General features: G+C 37.7%; 2 protein-coding genes across 2 annotated transcripts in view; both read right to left on the minus strand.

Moving 5' to 3' along the window:
• The window catches only part of ASB12 (ankyrin repeat and SOCS box containing 12), a 204,223-nt gene that overhangs the window by 74,971 nt on the left and 113,893 nt on the right, over positions 1 to 15,359 (minus strand). The gene's annotated exons all lie outside the window — the stretch shown is intronic.
• The window catches only part of MTMR8 (myotubularin related protein 8), a 278,922-nt gene that overhangs the window by 33,489 nt on the left and 230,074 nt on the right, over positions 1 to 15,359 (minus strand). The gene's annotated exons all lie outside the window — the stretch shown is intronic.

A 15,359-nucleotide genomic window follows, 5' to 3' on the forward strand; every position in this document is an offset into this window, starting at 1 on the left:
ATATAAAGATCTAGCCTCTCTCTACATGGGAATCCCCAATCAAATTGACATCTATGTGTTTATGGCTGTTACAAAATCTGCTGGGCCTACAAAGGTCACTGTTAGAAGGATTTGGAAAATACTTGAGGCAAATTAAGACCCAAAGGTAATCTTCTGGGGTCCTAAAAAACATACACAACCCACCTTTGAGGAGATAGAAATGATTATGAGAAAGAAACCTAGTAGCAAATTTAGCATGGGAAGAAATTTGTTGGTTTGGTTACACCACTACTCCCAAGGGTCCACTATGAGGTTATTAAAGCTATAGAAATGCCTGTCCTAGAGAGATTTCCCCTAGAACACAAGCAATGGAGCAGCTGGTCCTGCACTGAAATACAGCAATGTTGTGATAAACAGAGACAGAAATAGGCTAAAGTGTACAATACAATTGGTGTCTATTTTTGAAATAATGTGCCCACCCATGAGGATCCCATGTTGTAATGTCCCATAATTTAGGATCTAATTTGGTGTCTTATTAATAAATTAATAACTTAAAAAAAAAAAAAAAAAAAAAAAAACTTCTGAGTGCACCTGTGAAGCTTATCTCACAACTGTGGAAACATATTGTTTGCCACTGTAACTGGCAAGAAACCAAAACACCAAAGTATACCAATATAAAAGAGGAGGAATATAGTTATCCATAAAACCCAACCTTCATATAGGTTTAGCCACAGAAATAAATAAGATGGCAAATTTAACCACATTCTGAGGTTCCTTCCAGCAACCTAATTTTAGTACACACAACATATTAACTTTTCCCTAGCCCAGCTCACACATAAACCTTACTTATCAAGATGCACCTATTCCCCTAACCAGTGATACTCAACAACAAAACTGAGAGGCTTATCTCACATAGGTAAATGGACAATGGTGGGCTAAGACCTTTACCAATTTAGTTGACCTAGGTGCTGAATGTAAGGTGGAAAACATACATGTTTGTTTGACTATCATGTTATATACACCCAAACCTAACTAGAGAACTGTTGCAGTCCTGTAACCCATCCTCAGTCATGTTTACTGCAGTTCAGCCAGTAGTTCTATCCACTGGTAGAGCTGAGCCAGTGGCCCTATCTGGCTGGGGAGATAAGTGGGTAGATCTACCTGGTTCTGATACTAGAAAGCCAAATCAGCTATTAATTTCTTTCTGTAGCTCCACCTGTGTAGGGAACCAAATGCAAAGCTTTGTGTGCTGCTGAATATAGCCACTAGTCCCACCCGACCAGGAAGCCTAACTAGAGAATCCAGAAAGCCTCAACGCCCATCCTAAAGTAATACTTGGGCAGGGAACCAAGACAGCAGTCTTGCCAAATTGTATAGACTCTGCCTTGCATAACCAGGGAACCTTATCAGTGACCATGGACAGTCTAAGAATCCAGCCTATGGTACCACCAGGTGACGAAGCCTAGTCTACAGGCAACAGAGGTCAGCCAATAGCTGTGCTCAGGCAGGAAGCCCAGCCAGGCATGTCACCCCATCATAGAGCATAGCCTGCAGCCTTGTCTCATGAGGGAGCCTAACCAGCTACCTTGCTCAATTGCAAAACAATACGTAGCCCCTCCTACCTGTGGTATACAGCTGGAGTCCTCTCCTGAGCCAAGGCCCCAATCAGAAAACTTGTTGAGCAGCAGGATGTTGTTGTTTAGTCACTAAGTCATTTAAGTCTTTGCGACCCCATAGACTGCAGCATGCCAGGCTTCCCTGTCATTTACTATCTCCTGGAGTTTGCTCAAACTCATGTCCATTGAGTCGATGATGCCATCCAACCATCTCATCCTCTGTCAATCCCTTCTCCTCTGCCCTCAGTGTTTGCCAGCATGAGGGCTTTTTCCAATGAGTTGGCTCTTGGCATCAGGTAGACAACATATTGGAGCTTCAGCTTTAGCATCAGTCTTTCTAATGAATATTCAGGGTTGATTTCCTTTAGGATTGACTGGTTTGATCTCTTTGCAGTCCAAGGGACTCTCAAGAGTCTTCTCCAGCACCACAACTCAAAAGCATTAATTCTTCGGTGCTCAGCCTTCTTATGGTCCAGCTCTCATATCCGTACAAGACTACTGGAACAACCATAGCTTTGACTATATGGACCTTTTTCAGCAAAGTGATGTCTCTGCTTTTTAATACACTTTCTAGGTATGTCACAGCTTTCCTTCCAAGGAGCAAGTGTCTTTTGATTTCATGGCTGCAGTCACTGTCTGCAAGTGATTTTAGAGCTCAAGACAATGAAATCTGTCACTACTTTCACTTTTTTCCCATATATTTGTCACAAAGTAATGGGACCAGATGTCATGATTTTAGTTTTTTGAATGTTGAGTTTTAAGCCAGCCTTTTCACTCCCTTCTTTCTATTCATCAAGAGGCTCTTTAATTCCTCTTCGTCTTTATATCATTAGAGTCATATAATCTGCATATCTGAGGTTGTTGATATTTCTCCCAGCCATCTGGATCCCAGCTTTTGAGTCATCCAGTCCTGCATTTTGAATGATGTACTCTGCATATAAGTTAAATAAACAGGGTGACAATATACAGCCTTGACGTACTCCTTTCCCGATTTTGATTTTGTTCTATGTCTAGTTCTAACTATTGCTTTTTGAACTGCATACAGATTTGTCAGGAGACAGATAAAGTGATCTGGTATTCCCAGCTCTTAAGAATTTTCCATAGTTTGTTGTGATCCACATGGTAAAAAGCTTTCACATAGACAATGAAGCAGATGTTTTTCTGTAATTTCATTGCTTTCTCTATGATCCAACAAATGTTGGCAGTTTGATTTCTGGTTCCTCTGCCTTTTCTAAACCCAACTTGTACATCTGAATAGAAACATACCTGACTACCAAACCCAGCATATGGCCCATTCTACTCTGCAGCACAGTCTGAATCTCAGCTTGTTTACATAGCACTGCCTGCATATCTGTTCAGCACTGAAGTCCTGCCAGTGGCCCCACTTAAAAAGAGTCCAGCCAGAAGCTCTGTCTAGTTGGGCATCACAACCTAAATCTCTACTCAACCAGGACTGATTGTGGAGCAAAGCCTATGTCTCTGCTCAGTTGAATAATTCAACCAGTGGCATCACACTAAAAGGGAACAGAGCCAGTGACCCTGCCTGAACAGAGGTGACTGCAGAACCCATCTAATGGTCCCATATTACTGAGGAACACAATCAGCAGGGCCCCTGAACAGGAAGCCTAAGTATCAGCCCTGCTTAAACATGAAGCCCAGCCAATAATCTCATGCAACCATGGAGCTGAGTTAGTAGTGTACCTGCCACTCTCAGAGTTCAGGCAGTGGCTTCACCCTAATAAAGAACCCAGTGGGAAGCCCTGTATGCCAAAGGATGCTACAGCTGAGCCATCTAGAACCTCAAGGTATGCTGATAACTGAAGGAATATCCTTGTTGAAGAGAATCTGTGAAGTCTGGGAGAGGAGACTGCTTACTCAAATGTATAGATACCTACAAAAGGAATCAAGGATCATGAAGAATCAGGTAAACATGACACTACCAAATGAAAGTAACAAAGTTTTACTAACTGACCCTAAATAAATAGAGATCTGTGAAATGTCTGGTAAAGTATTCAGAATAATCCTCTAAAAATTTCAGTGAAAAACAAGAACACACAGAGAGCCAAATAAAAACAGGAACATAAAAATCCATGAACACAATGAGAAATTTAACAACGAAAAAGAAATCATTAAAAAAAAGCATATGCTAGAGGAGGGTCAAAATTGCATTTACAATCAAACCCCATACCCACCAGAGAGGCTCAGAAGGCTCAAACAAAACCTTGTGCACACCAGGAGACCCCACAGAGACTGAGCAAGACCTGCCTTTGAGTGTTTGAGGGTCTCCTGCAGAGGTACTGGTCAGCAGTGGCTCTGGATACAGCAGAGCTGGGTGTGGCATAAGCCCTCTTGGAAGAGGCTGCCATTAACTCTACTGTTGAGCTGTCAAAACTTGTATAGGACTGGGAAAACAGACTCTTGGAGGGCACAAACAAAACCTTGTGTGCACCAGGACTCAGGAGAAAGGAGCAGTCATCACACAAGAGACTGATCCAGACTTGCCTGTCAATGTCCAGGAGTCTCCGGTGGAGGCGTGGATCAGCAGTGGTCTGCTGCAGGGTCAGGGTCACTGAGTGTGGCAGTACCTGCACAGGACCTTATGAAGGAGGATGACATTATCTTCATTACCTCCCCCATAGTTTGGTCTCAGGCCAAACAATAGGGAGGGAACACAGCCCCACCCATCAACAGAAATTGGATTAAAGATTTACTGAGCATGGCCCTGCTAATCAGAACAAGACCCAGTTTCCCATACAGTCAGTCTCTCCCATCAGGAAGATTCCATAAGTCTCTTATCCTTATCCCTCAGAGGGCAGACAAAATGAAAACCACAATTAAAGAAAACTAATTAAACTGATCACATGGACCATGCTGCTGCTGTTGCTGCTGCTAAGTCGCTTCAGTAGTATCTGACTCTGTGCGACCCCATAGACGGCAGCCCACCAGGCTCCCTGTCCCTGGGATTCTCCAGGCAAGAACACTGGAGTAGATTGCCATTTCCTTTTCCAATGCATGAAAGTGAAAAGTGAAAGTGAAGTCACTCAGTCGTATTCGACTCCTAGCGACCCCATGGACTGCAGCCTACCAGGCCCCTCCATCCATGGGATTTTCCATGCAAGTGTACTGGAGTGGGTTGCCATTGCCTTCTCCGCACATGGACCATAGCCTTGTCTAACTCAATGAAACTATGAGCCATGCCGTGTAAGGCCAACCAAGACAGATGGGTAATGGTGGAGAGTTCTAACAAACTGAGGTCCACTGGAGAGGACAATGGCAAACCACTTTAGCATTCTTGCCATGAGAACCCCATGAACAGTAGGAAAAGGCAAAAAAAAAAAAAAAAAAAAAAAGACACTGAAAGATGAACTCCCAGGTCAGGTAGGTACCCATTATGCTACTGGAAAGAATGGAGAAATGACTCCAGAAAGAATGAAGAGATGGAGCCAAAGCAAAAAGGATGCCCAGTTGTGGAGGCAATTGGTGATGTAAGTAAAGTCTGATGCTGCTAAGAACAATATTGCATAGGGACTTGGAATGTTAGATCCATGAATCAAGGTAAATTGGAAGTGGTTGCAAGAGTAAACATTGGCATTTTAGGAATCAGTGAACTAAAATGGATTAGAATGGGTGAATTTAACTCTGATGACCATTAATTATATCTACTACTGTGAGCAAGAATCCCTTAGAAGAAATGGAGTAGCCCTCATAGTCAACAAAAGAGTCCGAAGGCAGTACTTGGATGCAATCTCAAAAATGACAGAATGATCTCTGTTCGTTTCCAAGGCAAACTATTCAATATCATAGTAATCTAAGCCTATGCCCAAACCAGTAAGGCTGAAGACACTGAAGTTGAATGGTTCTATGAAGACCTATAAAACCTTTTAAAACACCCCCAAAATATGTCCTTTTCATCACAGGGGACTGGAATGCAAAAGTAGGAAGTCAAGAGATACCTGGAGTAACATGCAAGTTTAGCCTTGGAGTACAAAATGAAGCAGGGCAAAGTGAAACAGAGTTTTGCCAAGAGAACACACTGGTCATAGCAAACACCCTCTTCCAAAAACACAAGAGACGACTTTACACATGGACATCACCAGATGGTCAATACCTAAATCAGATTGATTATATTCTTTGGAGCCAAAGATGGAGAAGCTCTATACATTCAGCAAAAACAAGATTGGGAGCTGACTGTGGCTCGGATCATGAACTCCTTATTGCCAAATTCAGACTTAAACTGAAGAAAGTAGGGAAAACCCCTAGATGATTCAGGTATGACCTAAATCAAATCCCTTACAATTATACAATGAAAGTGACCAATAGAGTGCCTGAAGAACTATGGCTGAAGGTTAGTGACAATGTACAGGAGGCAGTGATGAAGACCATCCCCAAGAAAAAGAAATGCAAAAAGGCAAAATGGTTGTCTGACGAGGCCTTACAAATAGCTGAGAAAAGAAAGAGAAGCTAAAGGCAAAGGAGAAAAGGAAATATATAGCCATTTGAATGCAGAGTTCCAAATAATAGCAAGGAGAGATAAGAAAGCCTTCCTCAGTGATTATTGAGCCCCAAAAGTTTGAACCCTTTTGACATCAAAAGCAAAGGCAATGAAAGCAAAAATAAAGAAATGGGACTACATCAAATTAAAAAGTTTCTGCACAGCCAAATAAATCATCAGTAGAATAAAAGGTAACACATCCACTGAAAGAAAGTATTTTCAAATAATAAATTTGATAAGGGATTAATATCCAAAATATATAAAGAACTCATGTAACTCAAGCCACCAACAAAAAACAAAGAACCCATTTAAAAATGAGCAGAGGATCTGAATTGCCACTTTTCCAAAGAAGATATACAGATGAGCTACAGGCACATGAAAAGATGTTCTGCGTCAGTAATCACCAGGGAAATTCTAGTCAAATACACATTAAAATATCACCTTACACATTAGAATCACTATTATCAAGACAAGAAATAACAAGTGTTCCAAGGATGTGGAGAAAATGGAACAATTGTGCATTGTTGGTATATTAGTTGGACCACTATGGCAAACAGTACAGAAGTTGCTCAAAAAATTAAAACTAGAACTATCAGATCTAACATCTCCACTTTTGTGTATATACCTGAAAGAAATAAACTCACTATTTCAAAGAAGTATCTGCACCCCTTGCAAGAAATGTTTACCAAAGACCTAGAAGAACTAAAGAACAGAGATGAATAATACACTAGAAGGAATCAATAGCAGAATAACTGAAGCAGAAGCATGGAAAAATGATCTGGAGGACAGAATACTGGAAATCACTGCCACATAATAGAATATTAAAAAAAAATAACAATGAAAAGATATGAGGACTGCCTAAGAGACCTCTGGGACAGCATTAAATTCATCAACATTCACATTATAGCGGGTCTCAGAAGGAGAAGAGAGAGAGAAAGAACCTGAGAAAATATTTAGAGATAATAGCTGAAAATTTCCCTAATATTGGAAAGGAAACAGTGAATCACGTCCAGGAAGCACAGAGAGTCCCAGGCAGAATAAACCCAAGGAGAAACACACTGAGACACATAAAAATCAAACCAACAAAAATTAAAGACACAGATAAAATATTAAAAGCAACAAGGGAAAAATGACAAATAACATACAAGGGAACTCCCATCAGGCTATCAGCTGATTTCTCAACAGAAACTCTACAAGCCAGAAGAGAATGGCATGATATATTTAAAGTGATGAAAGGGAAGAACCTACAACCAAGAATACTCTGCCCAGCAAGACTTTCATTCAGATTTGATGGAGAAATCAAAAGCTTTCAAGACAAGCAAAAGTTAAGAGAGTTTAGCACCACCAAACCAGCTTTACAACAAATCCTAAAGGAATTTCTCTAGGCAGGAACCACAAGAAAATGAAAAGGTCTACAGAAAATAAAGCCAAAACAATTAAGAAAATGGTAATAGGATCATATATATCAACCATTACTTTAAATGTAATTGAATTAAATGCACCAACCAAAAAACATAGACTGGCTGGGTAGATAAAAACATGTGTATGTATGCACTCCCACTGACCAGATCACTCAGTCTGACCCTCCCAAATTATATGTAATTATTTTATATTGCTAAGTTAATTATGTCTCCATTATGATTTGCAATTGTAATTATCTTTTACTTTTTGTCTGGATATTGACTGTGACAACTGGTAAACATCTTTTACTACTGTGATTATGTAACCATTTTACTCACTTAATACCATTCATTGTATCATGACTGGTCAACAGAAAAACAGTAGAATTCTATATCACCCAAACTAGTATCTAACAGAAAAACCTGCAATCACTTTTTAAAATAAAGATGCATAGCAGAAGTATGTCAACATTTTTTGAAAAATAGAAATGATCAGGAATTTTTTTTCTTCAGAGCTCCAGAATGTTTCAAATGAGCAGTCATGTTTAAAAACAACTGGACTATATGATGTTGTTTTACTTTTATCTAATATGTTTCACTTTTTATATTTCATATTCAGTGCTGCTATTTCATTTAGTTTATGTTCTCCAATTTCTCCATCTCTTCTTTTTTTTGGATGTTCTTTCTCAAGACTTTATCAAGTGTAGTGGAAAAGCTTTAGTATACATATATATATAATATATACATTTAAAAAAACATGACTTTTTGCTTATCTAAAAAATTTATGACATTTTGATCCTGCTTGTTTGACTTAGTACGAATAGAATGACACATTTCTAATTAAAAATGTATATGCAACAAGCAACAAAGGTTTACTGTATAGCATAGGGACCTATAGTCAATATCTTGTAATAACCTATGATGGAAAATAATTTCAAAAATATTATATGTGTATTTTGTATAACTGAATCACTTTGCTGTGCATCTGAAACATTGTAAGTCAACTATACTTCAATAATATATATATTTAAAAGCAACAACAACTACAAAACAAAAACAACAAAAAAAGACATATCTGTATCATCTCTATGTTCACTGAAGCATTATTTACAATAGCCAAGACATGGAAATAACTTGTTTCCATCAATGGATAAATAGATAAAGAAAGAGTGATATGTATACTAAGTGGAATATTGGAGGAAGAGGAAGGAAGTGTTAATCACTCAGTCATGTCTGACTTTTTGCAACCCCATAGACTGTAGCCTGCCAGGCTCCTCTGTCCATGGAATTCTCCATGCAAGAATACTGGGGTAGGTAGCCATTTCCTTCTCCAGGGGATCTTTCTGACTCATGACTGAACCTGGGTTTCCTGCATTGCAGGCGGATTCTTTACCATCTGAGCCACCAGGGAAGCCTTCCACTGACTAATTTCACTTAGCATAATGCCCTCAAGTTCATCCATGTTGTCACAAATGGAAAGATTTCCTACTTTTTATGACTGTATAATGTTATTCAACAACCTCCAATATGCAGATGACACCACTCTAATAGCAGAAAGCGAAGAGGAACTAAAGAGTTTCTTGATGAGGGTGAAGGAGGAGAGTGAAAAAGCCAGCTCAAAGCTCAATATTAAAAAAACTAAGATCGTGGAATCCGGTCCCATCACTTCATGGCAAGTAGAAGGGGAAAAGGTGGAAGCAGTAACAGATTTTCTCTTCTTGGGCTCTAGTCACTGCAGATGGTGACTACAGCCATGAAATCGGAAGATGACTGCTTCTTAGAAGGAAAGCTATGACAAACATAGACAGTGTATTAAAAAGTATAGACATCACTTTGCTGACAAAGGTCCATATAGTCAGAGCTATGGTCTTTCCAGTAGTTATGTATGGATGTGATAGTTGGACCATAAAGAAGGCAGAGTGCCAAAGAATTGAAACTTTTGAACTGTGGTGCTGGAGAAGACTCTTGAGAGTCCGTTGGACAGCAAGGAGATCAAACCAGTCAATCCTAAAGGAAATTAACCCTGAATATTCATTGGAAGTACTGATGCTGAAGCTGAAGCTCCAATACTTTGGCCACCTGATGCAAAGAGCTGACTCACTGGAGAAGACCCTGACACTGGGAGATTGAAGGCAGAAGCAGAAGAGAGGAACAGAGGATGAGATAGTTGGATGATATCACCGAGTCAATGGACATGAACTTGGGCAAATTCTGGGATATGGTGAGGGACAGGGAGGCCTGGCGTGTTACAGTACATGGGGTCACAAAGAGTCAGACATGGCTTGGTGACTGAACAACAACAATATTGTTCAGTCATGAATATCTATAGTAAGTAATATTATTCAGTCATAAAAGTAGAAAATCTTGCCATTTGTGACAACAAAGATGAACTTTGCAGGCATTATGCTAAGTGAAATAAGTCAGTGGAAGAAAATACTGTATGCTCTTACTTATATGTGAAATCTTAGAAAACTTAAATCTAGTACTAATACACTATTAAATGTCAATCATATGTAAATAAAAAAAGAAATGGAAAAACAATTTGAATAGACACTTCCCCAAAGAAGACATACAAATGGCTAATAATTACATGAAAAGAGGCTTAGTATCACTAATCATTAGGTAAATGCAAATAAAAACAATGAGATACGATTTCATATCCATTTGGATGGCTATTATAAAACAAACATATAAACAAACAAAAAAAATAGAAAATTACAAGCATTGGCGAGGATGTTGAAAAACTGTACCCATTATCCAATTTTGGTAGGAATGTACAATGGGAAGTTACTATAAAAACAGCATGGAAGCTCCACAAAAAACTAAAAATAGATTTACTATATGACTCAGCAGTTTCATTATTGGGTCTAGGCCAGAATTAAAAGCAAAACTCAAACTGATATTTGTGCAACTATGTGATAGCAGCATTATTCACATTAGTTAAAAAGTGGAAGCAACACATCCATCAACAGATAAACTGACAAACAAAATTTCATGGATACACAAAATATAATATTGAGCCTTAAAAAGGTAGGAAATAATTTTTATTCAGTATAGATGATGTAAAATATTATATTAGTTTCAGGTATATAATATAGTGATTGACAATTTTTAAAGAATATATTCCATTTACAGTTACTATAAAACAGTGGCTATATTCCATGTGTTGTACAATATATCCTTGTAGCTTTTTTATTTTATGCATAGTAGTTTCTATTTCTTAATCCCCTGCCCCTATCTTACCCCTCCCTCTTCCCTCTCCCCATTGGTAATTACTACTTTGTTCTCTATATCTGTTCATCTGTCTCTTTTTGGTATAGTCACAAGTGTGCTTTATTTTTTAGATTCCATATAGAAGTGATATCACACACTATTTGTATTACTCTGACTACTTTCACTAAGCATAAAACCAACTAGGTCAATTCATATTGTTGCAAAAGGCAAAGTTTCATTCCTTCTTTTGCATGAGTAGTATTCCATTGTGTGTTTGTGTATGTGTGTGTGTTTTAGTTTCCACATACAAATGATACTATATGATACTTCATTTTCTCTGTCTGACTTCATGCAATATGCCAATCTCTAGTTCCATCCATGCGGCTAAAAATGGCATTGTTTCATTCTTTTTTAAAATTGTATTTATTTAAATTGAAAGATAATTGCTTTAGAGTATTGCATTGGTTTCTATCAAACATCATATTTCATTCATTTTTATGGCTGAGTAATATTCCATTGTATATAAGGGCCACATATTCTTTAGGGGTTCATCTGCCAATGGGCATTCAGGTTGCTTCCATATACTGGCTATTGTAACTAGTGCTGCAGTGAACATTGGTGTGCATGTATATTTTTAAATTATGTTTTTTTCCAGATACATGCTCGGAGTAGAATCAGAAGATCAAAAGCTAATTATATCTATAGATTTTCAATGAACCTCCATAATGTTCATATAATGGTTGTGCCAATTTACATTCCCACAAACAGTGTGGGAGGGTTCCCCTTTCTCCACACCCTCTCCAGCATTTATGGTTTGTAAATTTTTTGATGATGGCCATTCTGACCAGTGGGAGGTGATATTTCATTTAGTTTTGATTTGCATTTCTCTAAAAGTGATATTGAGCATTTTTTATGCACTTTTTGGCCATCTGTCTGCCTTCTTTGAAGAAATGTCTACACAGATTTTCTGCCCATTTTTTGATTCAGTTGTTTGATTTTTTTAATTTTTAAAAAATTATTTATTTTTTATAATTAACATATTTTATTGAAGGATAATTGCTTTACAAAATTTTGTTGTTTTCCATCAAACCTCAACATGAATCAGCCATAGGTATACATATATCCCCTCCCTTTAGAAACTCCCTCCCATCTTCCTTCCCATCCCACACCTCTAGGTTGATATAGAGCCTCTGTTTGAGTTTCCTGAGCCATACAACAAATTCCCATTGACTATCTATTTTACATATAGTAATGTAAGTTTCCGTGTTACTCTTTCTATACATATCACCCTCTCCTCTCTTCTCCCTATGTCCATAAGTCTATTCTATATGTCTGCTTCTCCACTGTTGCCCTGTAAATGAATTCTTTAGTACCATTTTTCTAGATTCCATATATATGTGTTAGAATATGGTACTTATCTTTCTCTTTCTGATTCACTTCACTCTGTATAATAGGTTCTAGGTTCATCTAACTCATTAGAACTGACTCATATGTCTTTCTTTTTATGGGCGAGTAATATTCCATTGTGTATATATGCCACAAGTTCTTTATCCATTCATCTGTCAATGCAATCTAGGTTGCTTCCATGTTCTAGCTACTGTAAATAGTGCTACAGTGAACAATGGGATACATGTGTCTCTTTCAATTTTGGTTTTCTCAGGGTATATGCCTAGGAGTGGGATTGCTGGGTCATATGGTGGTTTTATTCCTAGTTTTTTAAGGAATCTCCATACCATCTTCCATATTGGCTGTAACAATTTGTATTCCTACCAACAGTGCAAGAACGTTCCATTTTCTCCACACCCTTTATAGCATTTATTGTTTGTAGACTTTTTGATGAGGGCCATTCTGACCAGTGTGATGTGATATTTCATGTAGTTCAGATTTGCATTTCTCTAATAATGAGTGATGCTGAGCATCTTTTCATGTGTTTGTTAGCCATCTGTATGTCTTCTTTGGAGAAATGTCTGTTTATGTCTTTTCCCCACTTTTTAATTGGGTTGTTTGTTTTTTTGGTATTAAACTTCATGAACTGCTGTATATTTGGAAATTAATCCTTTGTTAGTTGTGTCATTTGCTATTATCTTCTTCCATTCTGAGGGGTGTCTTTTCACCTTGCTTATAGTTTTCTTTGCCATGCAAAAGCTTTTAAGTTTAATCAGGTCACACTTGTTTACTTCTGTTTTTATTTCCTTTACTCTAGAAAGTGGGTCATAGAGGATCTTGCTTTGATTTATGTCATTCAGTGTTCTGCCTATGTTTTCCTCTAAGAGTTTTATAGTTTCTGGTCTTACATTTAGGTCTTTGATCCATTTTGAATTTATCTTTGTGTATGGTGTTAGGAAGTGTTCTAATTTCATTCTTTTACATGGAGCTGTCCAGTTATACCAGCACCACTTATTCAAGAGGCTGTCTTTGCCCCATTGTATATTCTGACCTCCTTTGTTAAAAATAAAGTACCCATAGGTGCATGGGTGGAGAAGGCAATGGCACCTCACTCCAGTACTCTTGTCTGGAAAATCCCATGGGCGGAGGGCCCTGGTGGGCTGCAATCCATGGGGTTGCGAAGAGTTGGACATGACTGAGTGACTTCACTTTCACTTTTCACTTTCATGCATTGGAGAAGGAAATGGCAACCCACTCTAGTGTTCTTGCCTGGAGAATCCCAGGGACAGGGGAGCCTGGTGAGCTGCCGTCTATGGGGTCGCACAGAGTCAGACACGACTGAAGTGACTTAGCAACAGGTGCATGGGTTTATTTCTGGGCTTTCTATCTTGATCCATTGGTCTATATTTCTGATTTTGTGTGAGTACCATACTGTCTTGATGAGTGTAGCTTTGTAGTATAACCTGAACTCAGGAAGCTTGATTTCTCCAGGTCCATTCTTCTTTATCAAGATTGCTTTGGCTAGTCAGGGTCTTTTGTGTTTCCATATGAATTGTGAACTTTTTTGTTCCAGTTCTGTGAAAAATGCCACTGGTCATTTGATAGAGATCACATTAAATCTGTAGATTGCATTTGTTAGTATACTCATTTTCACAATATTGATTGTCCCTACCCAGGAACATGGGACATCTCTCCATTTGCTTATTGCATATTTAATTTCTTTCATCAGTGTCTTATAATTCACTGTGAACAATTCTTTCATCTTCTTAGGTAAGTTTATTCCTAGATAATTTATTCTTTTTATTTGTAATGGTGAATGGGATTGATGCCTTAATTTCTCTTTCTGATTTTTCATTGTTAGTATAAAGAAATGAAAGTGATTTCTGTGTACTGATTTTGTATCCTGCAACTTTGCTAAATTCACTGATTAGCTCTAGTAATTTTCTGATACTATCTTTAGGGTTTTCTATGTACAGTAGCATGCCATCTGCAAACAGTGAGAGCTTTACTTCTTCTTTTCTGATCTGGATTCGTGTTATTTCTTTTTCTTCTCTGATTACTGTAGCTAGGACTTCCAGAACTATGTTGAATAATAGTGGCGAAAGTGTATACCCTTTTCTTGTTCCTGATCTTAGGTGGAATGCTTTCAGTTTTTCACCATTGAGAATAATGTTTGCTGTAGGCTTATCATATAAGGCCTTTACTATGTTGAGGTAGGTTCTTTCTATGCCCATTTTTTGAAGAGTTTTAATCAAAAATAGGTTTTGAATTTTGTCAAAGACTTTTCCTGCATCTATTGAGGTGATCATATGGTTTTTATCTTTTAATTTGTTAATATGGTGTATCACACTGATTGATTTGCATATATTGAAGAATCCTTGCATCCCTGGAATAAACACAACTTGATCATGGTATATGAGCTTTTTGATATGTTGCTGAATTCTGTTTGCTAAAATTTTGTTAAGGATTTTTGCATCTATGTTCATCACTGATATTGGTCTGTAGTTTTCTTTTTTTGTGTTGTCTTTGTCTGGTTTTGATATCAGGGTGATGGTGGCCTCCTAGAATGAATTTAGAAGTGTTCCTTCCTCTGCAATATTTTGAAAGAGCTTTAGAAGGATAAGCATTAGCTTTTCTCTAAATTTTTGATAGAATACTCCTGTGAAGCCATCTGGTCTTGGGCTTTTGTTTTCTGGGAGATTTTTGATCACAGCTTTGATTTCAGTGCTTGTAATTGGGATGTTCATAATTTCTATTTCTTCCTGGTTCAGTCTTGGGAGATTGAACTTTTCTAAGAATCTGTCCATTTCTTCCAGGTTATCTATTTTATTGTCATATAGTTGTTTATAATAGTCTCTTATAATCCTTTGCATTTCTTCATTGTCTGTTGTAACCCCTCCTTTTTCATTTCTAATTTTGTTGATTTGATTCTTCTCTCTTTTTTTCTTGATGAGTCTGGCTCAGGGTTTGCCAATTTTATCTTCTAAAAGAACACAGCTTTTAGTTTTGTTAATCTTTACTGTTGTTTCTTTCATTTCTTTATCATTTATTTCTACTCAGATCTTTTTGATTTCTTCCCTTCTACTAATTTTTTTTTTTCTTTTTCAAGTTGCTTTAGGTGTAAAGTCAGGTTGTCTATCCAATGTTTTTCTTATATCTTGAGGTAGGATTGTATTGCTATAAACTTCTCTCTTAGAACTGCTTTTGCTGCATCCCATAGGTTTTGATTTGTTGTGTTTTCATTGTCATTTGTTTCTAGAGATTTTTTAAATT

Source organism: Bos grunniens, chromosome X, assembly GCF_055505025.1.
Source record: "Bos grunniens cultivar Pamir isolate PY7600 chromosome X, Bosgru_T2T1.0, whole genome shotgun sequence".
NCBI lineage: Eukaryota > Metazoa > Chordata > Mammalia > Artiodactyla > Bovidae > Bos > Bos grunniens.